The following is a 12529-nucleotide window of genomic DNA, read 5'->3' as shown; positions in this document are numbered from 1 at the left end:
TCTTTTAACTCGGAAGTCAAATTAACGAATTAAAGTGTTCAAAAAATAACTAATTAAAATTAAATGATTTAAAAATTATAAAATTAAATTAAAAGTTATTAAATTTTTAATTTTATTATTTAACTTTTTTAACTTTATTAACCAACCTTGCTCGTTCTTCATTCGTCATATATTTGAATGTATTCATCTAGATAATTAAATATTTATAATATATTTTTAACTTAATTGAAAAGAATAAATATAAATAACATTACATTAATTATTTATAAAATTATTATATACAATTATGTTCATTCATAAAAAAGTGCTTAATTTTAAGATATTTTATATTTACCTCCGCTTTTGAAATGCTTAAAAATATTTTAAATCTAAACGGTGTTTAGATTTAAAATATTAAAACGTTTAAAGATGTTAAAAATTTCAGCTTTAAAAGTTTAATGTTTTAAATCTAAACATCAATATTTAAAACTAAAATGTTTTTAAATATTTAAAAAACACAATAAATAAAACAATAAATAAAACAATCTTAAAATATTATATACAAACTATTTTTAATATGTGATATATAGTTTTAATTTAAAGTTATATTATATACATAAATTTATATAAAATATTTTTATTTTGTTACAACATATAAATATATTCACATATAAATATATTCACAGAATGTGAATACTATAATATGCTATGTGTAGAATATGAACATATACATATATATTATAGTAAAATAAAAATATTTTATTTTATTTATTTTATTGTATAAATGTATATATATTATATATTAACAATATATATAGCATATTAAAAAAAGTTAAAAAGCTTTATTTATAAATAAAATATTACATTTATTTGATGATCGTTATTACAAATGTTTTAAATAATCTAAAAATCTTTAAAAATTTTCTAATAGTGATGATCATGAAAATAGCCATGTATATAAAAATTGATGCGTTTATATTAGTTCGTTATTTTATTTATTTTTATATGAGATTAATAAAATAAAAATTTGTTCATAGTTTCTTATGTTTGGTATAAATAAGATAATAAAATAAATTTAATACAAATTTAAATTTTGACATTTTTATTAATAATTATTTTCCTTTCTTAATGGCTTTATTTTCATGAACCCAAAATATATAATTTCGATTTTTCTCGAAGATCAGCATTACTAGATTCTTTAGATGTTAATTGCTTTTACTTTTTTTAGACAAAATATTATTTTTAATTATTAAAATTACCCGAGCACAATAAAGTTATTACAAAAAAATCTAATTTATATTTACGTTTGTTTCCAATTAATGGATCATCGACGACTCACGATGACTTTTATATGTACATATAATAGAAAACCATATCATTTAAAAAGTTAAGTATTTACACTGAGAAAAAAGTAGTTAATTTGACGAAATTTTTCAACTTGATTAAATTTCTTCAAATATTTACGTATTTAAATCAAATACATAAATAGTTGAACTACAAAAATCGAGTGGAAAAATTTAGTCAAGTTAATAACTTCTTAGTATATACGTTATTTTAATCACTCACCGACGCACATCAGCGGAATAGTAAGGCCACGTTCACCTGTAACACAAAAATACGAAATCTAGATTAGCGCTAGATAAACGACACAATTAATATTAAAAAACTAATGTAATGTTACTTACCAAAGGGTTGCTCCGCCGTTGCCCGACGCCCCTCGGACCTCCGCCTCCTCTCCCGGATTTCGTCAATGCACAACACAACACTCGCGACAAGAGATTAATTGCGATCGCGCGCTAATTATCGAAGCTACGCGCGACACTTCGTTGACGGAACTCATCCGGCGAAGCGACATCATCACGAAGCGAAAGAGACACACGACCGCGCGAGGTTAGATCCAGAATGCGTAGATCAATATTCCATCGGAACGTTTTTATTTCAGTGTCGCACACGAAAACTCCGAAGTAGTTACGCATACGAGTTGTTCGACATCGATGATAGTACACGAGTTGGAGCGCGATGCGTTGGCACAACGAAGATTGCGGTGACTCGCGCGGAGTGAATTAACCTCAACCTTCATGCAATCCCGCAACAACAAAAACGCCCGCGTCTCCGAGCGATTTCGCTGTCTCGTTCGAACGTTTGTCTCACTGCAGGTTACTCACGAAAACTCGGACGTACGTGCAAAGAGAACTTGCGGCCTGACGATGACGTCACACGAAGGAGTACGCGTACGAACGGCACGAAGCACGTCGCGAGAGAGGCTCGTCGACCGTACACAACACACTCAACGAACTTCACACTGATGCCACTCGCGCCCGTTGCCGCACGTTGTAACATGAAAGAGCAACACATACGTCTTAGGACGATCGTTACCTTACTACACAACACTGCACGTAAACAATCGACTTGTACATACGTACCGATAATCACACGACGAGATCGGAGTTCGCATGCCCCGCGCACGCCGAGATTCGTTACATTATTGCCGCTGTGCCATCGACTGCTGGCCCGTTGCTCGATCGCCGAAACACATGTATCGCGGCGGCCTCGTCGCACGATTGTCGGAGTCGAGAATCAAGCTTTCTGCAAATCTACCTGCCGCGATGGAGCGCGACACGAATCTAACGAAATTGATCCGCGATCTACCACACGTCCACCCGCCGCCCCCAGCGATGCCGCACTACGATGAGTCATCGCTCGGCGTCAATTCGGCGGTGCGCGTGCGCCGGCGCCACTCTAGGCAGTACGGCATCGCAGGGGGCGGCGGGTGGACGTGTGGCGGATCGCGGATCGATTCGTCAGATTTCGTGTCGCGTTCCATCGTGGTAGATCCGCAGAAAGCTCGATTCCGACTATCGCGTGACGAGGAGCCGTCGCGATATGCGTATTTCGGCGATCGAGCGACGGGCCAGCAGTCGGTGGACCGATCGCGCACGGCGGCGTCACAGCAGCTACGTAACGCATTTTGGCGTGCACGGACCTCCGATCTCGCTGCGTGTATTTCGATACGTATGTACAAGTCGATTGTTTACGTGTAGTGTTGTGAGTATGGTGACGATCGTCCCAAGACGTGTGTGTTGACTCTTCGCCGTGAACCGTGCGGCGACGGGCCGTGCGGCGACGGGCGCGAGTGGCATCAGTGTGAAGTTCGTTGAGTGTGTTGTGTTGGTTGTGTACGGTCGACGAGTCTCTCTCGCGGCGTGCTTCGTGCCGTTCGTACGCGTACTCCTTCATGTGACGTCATCGTCAGGTCGTGAGTTGAGTTCTCTTTGCACGTACATACGTCTGAGTTTTCGTGAGTAACCTGCAATGAGAGAAACGTTCGGACGAGACCGCGAAATCGCTCGGAGACACTCGCGTTTTTGTTGTTGCGGGACTGCATGAAATTTGAGGTTAATTCGCTCCGCGCGAATCACCGCAATCTTTATCCGGCCAACGCATCGCGCTCCAACTCGTGTACTATTATCGATGTCGAACAGCTTTCTTCGTACACACAGCTACTTCCGACTTTTCGTTTGCGACACTGAAATAAAAACGTTCCGATGGAATATTGATCTACGCATTCTGAATCTAACCTCGCGCGGTCGTGTGTCCCTTTCGCTTCGTGATGATGTCGCTTCGCCGGATGAGATCCGTCAACAAGTGTCGCGCGTTGCTTCGATAATTAGCGCGCGATCGTAATTAATTGTCGCGAGTATTGTGTTGTGCATTGACGGAATCCGGGAGAGGAGGCGGAGGCCTGGGGGAGTGTCGGGCAACGGCGGAGCAACCCTTTGGTAAGTAACATTACATTAGTTTTTTAATATTAATTGTGTCGTTTATCTAGTGCTAATCTAGATTTCGTATTTTTGTGTTACAGGTGAACGTAGCCCTACTACTCCGCTGCTGCGCGTCGGTGAGTGATTAGAATAACTTATATACTAAGAAGTTACTAACTTGACTAAATTTTTTGACTCAAAAATTTTTTTAGTTTAATTATTTATGTACTTGATTTAAATACGAAAATACTTAAACTGAAGGAATTCAATCAAGTTGAAAAATTTAGTTAAATTAACAACTTTTTTCTCAATGTAAATATTTGACCCTTTAAATGATATGATCTTCTATTACATATATATATGAAATCACCTTTAGTTGTTGATGATCCCCATTGATTTGAAGTAAACGTAAATAAAAATTAGATTTTTTTGTAATAATTATTATATGCTCTGGTAATTTTAAAAGTTCAAATAATATCGTGTCTAAAAAAAATAAAGACAATTAATAGCTGAAAAATCTAGTAGTGCTAATCTTAGAGCAAAATTAAAATTATGTATATATACTGGGTTCAACTAGCGTGACCTCGTACATTATATGAGATTTGAATAAGAAATGCAATACCAATTACCGCGTGTAGCTTTCCTTTTAAATATTGTAATCAACTGAAATCTGTTTCACACATTATCCTTCCGTGCCGCAATTTATCCGTGTTTAAAGGATATTTTTTGTGAATAGATTATATATGTATGTCGTAGGCAAATAGCAATTTTAGGAAAACAGTATCTGACTAGGCAAATACTATCCGCCTGATCAAATAGCTTAAAATTAAAAACACAAATGCCTGCTTTAAAAACCTAATAATTATACAATTTTTGTGTTTTTCAAGCAGGCATGTTGTGTATTTAAAGAGAATTAAAAACACAAATACCTGCTTTAAAAACACAAATTATATAATTTATTCTAACCTAACCTAACTAGGCAAATCGCATTTGTCTAGTCAGATACTATTTTCCTAAATTTGTTATTTGCCTGCGACATGTATATAATTTAATTAATACATCATTTAGCACTTTATTATATTGTGCATTTATTTAATTTTATACGTTTGTTACGTACAAAATATTGCACTCTATACCTCTGTTTTAACAATTGCTATAATTCTTCTAAACTACATAAATATTAAAAATAAATGTTTCTTAAAAATAATGCTCGTTTCGTTTGGCAAGTATTGAAACTTAAATATCGATCGCGCAGTTGACTGACAAGAGAAAAATTATTTTTAAATCGAATCGTAACCGTATCGATTACTATTGAATTCGTATTTAATCGTAAAAAAATATAATTTATGAATAGTATAACAATTAATGACGAAAACAAATACACTTCTACCTTTGCGAGAACGAAGACGGAAGTGTGTTTCTTGTGCCGTAAGTATCTTCTCGTACATTTTCATTTTTCTGATAGAATTATTCTTTTACAACTCGCGATAATTTTTAAATTGTATTATTAATCTCTCAGTATAAAAGATATATAATTTTTACATAACATTACTTCTAATATTTAAGAATGTTAAAATTTTTTTACAAATTTTCTTATGAAAGATCTTGTATAAAATAAATTTATCAGTTTATCAGTTTTTAAAGTAAAAAGAAAAAAGATCTAGTTGACGCGATCAGCTTTAAGATCATGATTCACGAATTGTCTTAACATGTCCGATCAAGACACAAAATGTTCTGAATTGCACACCGTAAGGGGCGTTTTGCTTCCAATACAAACACATGTATATATGTACATGCACACATGTGAAATTGGCATCGTCCCTACGGTACGAAATCCTAATTCTATCAAGAGTTCTGAATTATTCACAAAGAAAGAAATCGTACTTGATAGTTTTTACAAATAGTTCTGCCTATTATAACAAATAAGATAAATTTTGAAAAATGGGAATGCTAATTTCACGGGTGTGTGAAGTTGGCACCCCTATGGTACGAAATCATAGTTCCGTTAAGAGTTCTGAATCATTTACACCAAAAGGAAGAGTTCTTGATTGTTTTTACAAAGAGTTTTGCTATTATAACAAAAAAAATGAATTTTGAAAAATGAGGGTGCTAACTTTACACCCAAAATTAGCACCGCATAATTTTGAATAGATAATTTGATATATTTTAACGAGTATTGGGGTTCGCTATATAAAAAAACTGTTTTGATTAATAGAAAAAGAAAATAAAAAAATAAAAAAATGTACGTCAAGTCTGAATAGTTCTGAATAGCATATACGATTCCTTTCGATGAGTTCTAGAGTTCTTGATACATTTTAGAAATAGTTCTGTTCGAAAAAGTAAAAAAAATTGGAATTGAATTCTCAGAAGTGTTATCAAAAAAATAATTAGAATTTTTGATAGAACTCATTAAGGGCTATCCAAAACTCTCAACAGAATTCCTAGAACTCTGGAAAAATTTTTTCGCACTTAAAAACTACAAGGTAGACATCGTGAAACATTTTTTTAAGAGTTCTGGGAGTTTTGTTGAGAGTTCTGAATAACTACTGCGGAATTCTATCAAAAATCTTAATGAGAAAATTACGTAAAACGTAATTTTGATAGTTTTTAGGTTTTGATTATCTTTTTGATACCAGATCTGAGAAATCAATTCCGATTTTTTTTATTTTTTCGGACAGATCTATTTCTAAAACTTATCGAGAACTCGTCGAAAAGAATCGTATATGCTATTTAGAACTATTCGGACTTGATGTACATTTTTTTATTTCTTTTATTTTTTTCTTGTAATTACAAAAACTTTTTTTATATTGCGCGAGAACTCTAGTATTTGTTAAAAGACCTCAAGTTATTAATAACTAATAGCTATTCAGAGTTATTCGCTGCTAGTGTTGGGTGTTAAGTTAGCATCCCCATTTTTCAAAATTTCTTTTCTTTGTTATAATGGGCAGAACTGTTTGTAAAAACTATTAAAGATTTCTTCCTTTTTTTTGTGAATAATCCAGAACTCTTAACAGAACTACGATTTCGTACCAAACTTCACACATCCCCAGATCTCGGTGGCACTTTTCTTCGCTTCAAGAGCCGCACTCCGTGAAAAGCAGGGTCGCTTGCGATGATATTGGTATTTCATTTGCTACGCTACATCGTTGTAGTCGGCACTGTTTCTCGCAACGCGCGGCGTTTGGAGGAAAAAAACGCCAGTAAGATTCAGACTTTGCATAATTATATATTAAATATATAATATAGAATAATATTTAATTGATAATATATAATAACAATAATAAATTTATTTTTTATCATTTTTATGATTTTTCTTGGTATATTTCTCGCTGATCTCAGATCTTTAAGTCTCAAAATGTTCGACTCACCGTTACGTCGAGTCTTCTCGCCAACGCTGCGAATTCGATTAGCAGCGCCGTTGCATCGTGAAAAGCTCTGTTATCTTGTGTCCACTTTTTAGCGTACTCTGTTATTTCTCACGAAGATTGGGAATTCTGTCATATCGATCACATCCCTCGAACGCGTCCTCTGTCGCCAAAGATTCCCGCGCGATACAAACTTGGCGCTGCTGGGTGCGCGAGCGCTAACCTCTTCTCACACGACCGCGAACTCAGCTTGTTCTCTGGGGCGAGCGCACGAAGCACGAACGACACAACGTGATACCTGCGAATCCGCGACCACGTTGCCTTGCGCACAAGTGCGACGTGTAAATTTACGGCGCCCTAGTCAACCCTTCGCACGAAACAAAGATTACCGCCGACGCGGCACGTCGCGGGCTCCGAGAAAACGCTAACGTAATCGCCAATGTAGATTACTTGAAATCGCGTCACGTGACGCGGTACGACGTATCACGTGATGTATCCCGGAAAAATTTGAATTCCATGTGTTGCGTCCATGAAATCCGCGACAAGGATATACAGCAGCACTTGGGTGTTTCTGAACGTAGTCTTGAGATAATTTTGTGATTTTGCGATATATCGTTTATTATAAAACCAAGATTTTCTTTTATCACAATGCGGTATACAATTGGATTTTTAATCATGAAATCACATACAATTAATAATCATAGTTATAGCTTAAAATCATACTTAAAAAGTATTCATTTATTAAATTTTTATAATAAATAAAATAGTTCCGTAGATCATTTTTCTCTGGCTGTAGAATATATTTTATATTTTGCTTCGTCTTTAAAGTGGATTTTGAAAATGTCATTATATTTCAATCGTTTTAATCTAAATTTACAATTACATGTAATTCAAAATTGTTTACGATATGAAATGACAATGCGATTCAAAATTGCATTTATGATACAAAATCACGAACAAAGTAATATCAGCAAAATCGTGATGCAATATATCACTGCAATTCCCATCGTGGATATAGTTCTGAATTGGGCGTGATTTTGTATTGTAAAATGTAATTTTGAATCGTGTGTATATGCATGTTCATACCACAAACACAATTTTGAGTTACGTGTAATCTTTTATTTTGTGTGATTTGAAATGATCGAAATGAATAACGAAATTTTCTAAAGTTACTTTTTCAAAAAGAAAAAGAAAACAGCGTGTACACAGCTATAGAAAAATTATTACTGGAACTCTTTTTCTACAAGTATTTAATAAATGTATATTTTTTTACATTTGTGCTTTGAATCATATGCAATTTTAAATTTTAATTAAAACAGTTGCAATAAAAATGAAATTTTTAAGAGTTACTTTAAAAAAGAAACAAAATATATGACACGGTTATACAAAAATTACTCATGGAATTTTTATTTTATTTTATATAAATAATAAATGAACATCTTTTTATAAATGCGATCTTAGCTAGAAATATTATAAATAGGCGTCTAGTATTTGCAGAGATTCTCTAAACGTCACCACTTTTCAAGTTACACTTAGGCGCAAGTCACCAGAGGAAATACATTAAAATGTAACACCTCATCAGAAAGTTTGTAAAGCGACAAACAACAGTACGATAATACGACATAGGATAATATAATGTATAAAATATATTAAACGCTTAATTACACTATAAAAATATGCTTTCTTTGTTCTTCTCTTGGTTAACGTAAAAGATCGCATCGTGAATATGCTGTAATCATAAGCTCAGCTTATAATTGTGAGCAATGTTAGTGAAGCTTTTACTAAAACAAATTTTCAACGTAATGATAACGTAACATTTCTAATTTTGCGATACAAATCAATTATATATACTATATTTATAGAGGCGCATTAGTACGGATTGTACGTACTAATGACGGATTTGTACGTTTCGAAATTCTAACGGTGCCATCCATGGAGTTTGTTATCGAACATCTAAGAGCCAAATGCACCGTTGTTATCTCTGACGTATGTTCAGTGGAATAAGATTTTACCAATTCGAAATCGTTCTTTGGATTTAGCACGTGCAACTTGGCGTCGCAGTCCCCAATGTAAACCCAATCCCATTGCATGCTCATGCATCTGGGGATTGCTTCATCTGGAAACTAAAAGATATATTCGATATAATAATAGTGTCTCTGTTTTACCCATGACTAATGACATTAGGGAATTCTAAAATAAATTATGGACATTTTTTTTATTAAAAGATATTTTTGAATAATGAAATACTTTCATACATAACAAATCAAGGTGTTGCAAAGTTTTTTTTGTTATTAGCACACAAAAATAACAATTTTGTTGAAGTACTTAAAAACTTAGTCGTAGATGTTAATCTGCAAATAATTTTGTTAAACCAAGATTATGCAGAACAATAAGCAATGTTACATAAAACTTTAACCTTTTAGTTTGAGGGTCTTGCACAATTATTTTGATATCAGCGAACTAACCAAATGATTTTGAGATTTTTATATAGCTAAATTTTTAAAAAATACATTAGAAAAATCGTTCTTCACCGTGGTGAAATCCTTTGTTTTCTTCATTTCCGTGTGTATTTTAATTGTCTAAAAAAATTTGAAATTATATAAGTCTAATTCAAAAATCTAATGAAAACCTGTCAATAATAATTGAAATTTTGCTTTTTTGAGGATCTTAAAAATATGGAATAAAATTACTGTAATAGACTCCATGGTCCTCCCGGCCCTTTGATCCCAAACGGACACCGTTTTGTTGACAAGATGTATTTTGAGTTCATAGCCAGCTTAAACAAAGTCCAGTTGTTCGGCTGATACTGACTAATCGGCGTTTGTCCCGATCTCAAATCGAACATGTATATGGTTCGAGCCGGTTGCAAAGAGACTGGTCTGGACACGACGATACGCAAAACAGATTATTCGAATCATCATTCCTAAAATGTTTGATGTTGATGGAAAATGATGCTCCCTAGCATCGATAAATTTCGGTCTGATGAGCGTGATCTTTAAAATTGCGTTTCCGAATCATCTGTTGATAAGAGAGACATGGAATGTGGTATATGTATTTTGATTAATTCATAGTCTTTTTATCGTGAAGCGACCAAAACAAGCAGTCTTTTGTTATTGCATACGTTCTGTACGATGCCAGCTGGACGAGACCGCTGTTCATGAGTATCCACGATTGACGCTCCAGCTGCAACTGTAGATCATGTTGTTTATCCCCATCAGATCCGAGATCGGTCTGCGATGTTCGCAATATATGTACCTGAGGTTACTAATTACGTGAGAGTGTAGCTTCCCGTGCGTGCGAAAATTCCAGTAAACTAGGGTGCCATCCCTCGCGCCTGCTATACAAATGGTTCCATCCTAAAATTGTCAGCATCGTTTCTCACAAGAAGAAATATCCACCTAAGAATAATTCATGATTACATCAAAATGACATTAAATTAAGCGTGATTGATTGAAAAGTGACTTTTAATCCTAGGGTGCTACTTATATCTTTCTGACGTTAATTCTAAGTAAAAATTCATTCATATAATTCAGAATTTTTTACATTTTTACGAATTATTACTGTTTTATACATTGCAAGATGTTAAAATAACTGAGCCAATACTATTTTAACGTAAAAAAACAGTATTAAACATTATTTTAAATTATCAAAAATATTTTAAAAATAAAACTGTACTAAACTTTAATTAGCTAAAAATCCAGTAGCACTCTAATAACAGTTTAAAAATTTTTGTGCAAAAGTTGTTTCTAAGTAATTTTTGACATTGAGTCCGAATCTATCATCAAGTGTGTAATGTTAATGTGAGATCAAGTGTAATCGCAATGTAAGGAATTGATGTCCAAATATGCATGCGCAAGTTTGAACAGCACATCTGCGTGGAACGGTACACAGATGATGTTTTATTTATTTATATGAAATATGGTCATGCAATGCATGAGAGTGATATCAATTTAAACTAACCGAGGGGCAAGACTGGATAGCTAGCGTCCGGCCGCATATGGTTAATTTGCTTCTTCCACCATGATTCCTTTAAAATCAAGTAGAACATTTTGAACACAAGGTTTAAATTGTGTACTAAGGTCCACGCCTCTAGGAAGGAGCACATATGCAAAAAAACCTGAAATGCAGAGGAGAATAAGAAAATTAAACACACGTCCGAAATAGACGTATGAACTTTGTGGGTGGGAGATAGAGAAAGAGGACGAGTCGGGGACCAGTCGCTGGTTCAACATACTTTGCTCCGTTTATAAGCGACTACTGACGATGACTGACGAGACGATAAGACGATAAGTGACAACAGCGATTTAAAGAAAAAAAGTGACTTCTACGCGCGCGTACATGAAACACGAGACTGAGAAACAAGATGACTCATTTCTTTTTTTTCTTTATACTAACCTCGGTTGGGAGATGCTGAAGTGACAATAGTATGTTTTCCTTGCTGTTCTGGTTTGTATTCTTGTCATCCATTTTTCCTCGCACGATGCGAATCTAAGTATTTTTATTCGAGATCGGCGGTTTCACGTAAAGAGGTTAGTAAAGCGGGATGTTTATCGACGCTCGAACTATTGTATTACGAAACAGCTGAGACTGCTGAGAGTACGTCAGAGGTCAGAGCACGTGTCGTGTGGCGGTGCGGCGACCACACCGTTAAGGGCCTTGCACATGAAATGCATAACATAAGCACAATATAAGACCGATAGACCAATGAGCATCCAGCATAAAGTCGCCATATTGATTTACATAAGATTCCCATTGGTCCAAAGGCCTTATGTTACGCGTATGTTCTGTTATGCATTTCATGTGCGAGGCCCTTTATGCCTGTTCTACAATAGCAGTAAACACAAGAGCGTAAGGTTGTAACGTAAGAAATGAAAATTTTTCATTCGCTTACGAGCTCTTAAAACCACGCCTTACAACCTTACGGTCTTGTGTTTATGCTATTGTAGAACAGGCTTTATTATTCGCCAATTCTTACGGTTGCATAAACGGGCTTTAACTTGTGTAAGCATAACTTGCATCAGCCAATCAAATTGTCACATGAAATAATTAAACGGATTTGCGTTTAATAATGAGATGATTTTATTGGTTGACACAAGTGACGTCTCATAGGAAACCGACCTAATATCTCTAACAGAGAGTAGGGCACGTATTATGGAACTATTCAGAATGAATTCCTATCGTAATTATTCTGTTTTCAGAGAATATAATAAAAATTTAAAGAAAAATTGAATAATTTCGATCAGAATTCATTCTGAAATCTGAATAGCTGCACAATGTCGAGATTAGATTTATGCAAACTTATGCAGGGTCTACAATGCAGTCGCACGGTTGTGATACTGCGACGAACCAAGCGAAAAAGAGAGCATTATATTAATTATATATTACGCAAAAATGCAAAACTAATTAATCTGTCATAGTGTCATA

At 34.6% G+C, this 12529-nt stretch overlaps 1 protein-coding gene and 1 pseudogene across 4 annotated transcripts in view; both read right to left on the bottom strand.

Moving 5' to 3' along the window:
• Positions 1–7555, bottom strand: part of LOC105200139 (peroxisomal leader peptide-processing protease) — a 111680-nt gene extending 104125 nt beyond the window's left edge. Inside the window, exons 1-2 of one of the 4 annotated variants that reach the window (XM_011167552.3) lie at positions 7109–7554; positions 1546–1581 (exon numbers count right to left, since the gene is read on the bottom strand). The gene's annotated coding sequence lies outside the window, so the exon portion shown is untranslated. Of the gene's footprint in view, positions 1–1545; positions 1582–1664; positions 2634–7108 lie in introns of those variants that run through there. The other 3 variants (XM_011167551.3, XR_005574691.1, XM_011167550.3) reach the window with 3 other exon arrangements.
• A 157-nt stretch (positions 7556–7712) lies between these two features.
• On the bottom strand, positions 7713–11753 carry LOC105200161 (annotated as a pseudogene).
• Between the last annotated feature and the right edge of the window lie 776 nt (positions 11754–12529).

The sequence above is a fragment of the Solenopsis invicta genome, chromosome 4, assembly GCF_016802725.1.
Source record: "Solenopsis invicta isolate M01_SB chromosome 4, UNIL_Sinv_3.0, whole genome shotgun sequence".
In the NCBI taxonomy this organism is placed as follows: Eukaryota; Metazoa; Arthropoda; class Insecta; order Hymenoptera; family Formicidae; genus Solenopsis; species Solenopsis invicta.
This window is presented reverse-complemented; position numbering and strand designations above follow the sequence as displayed.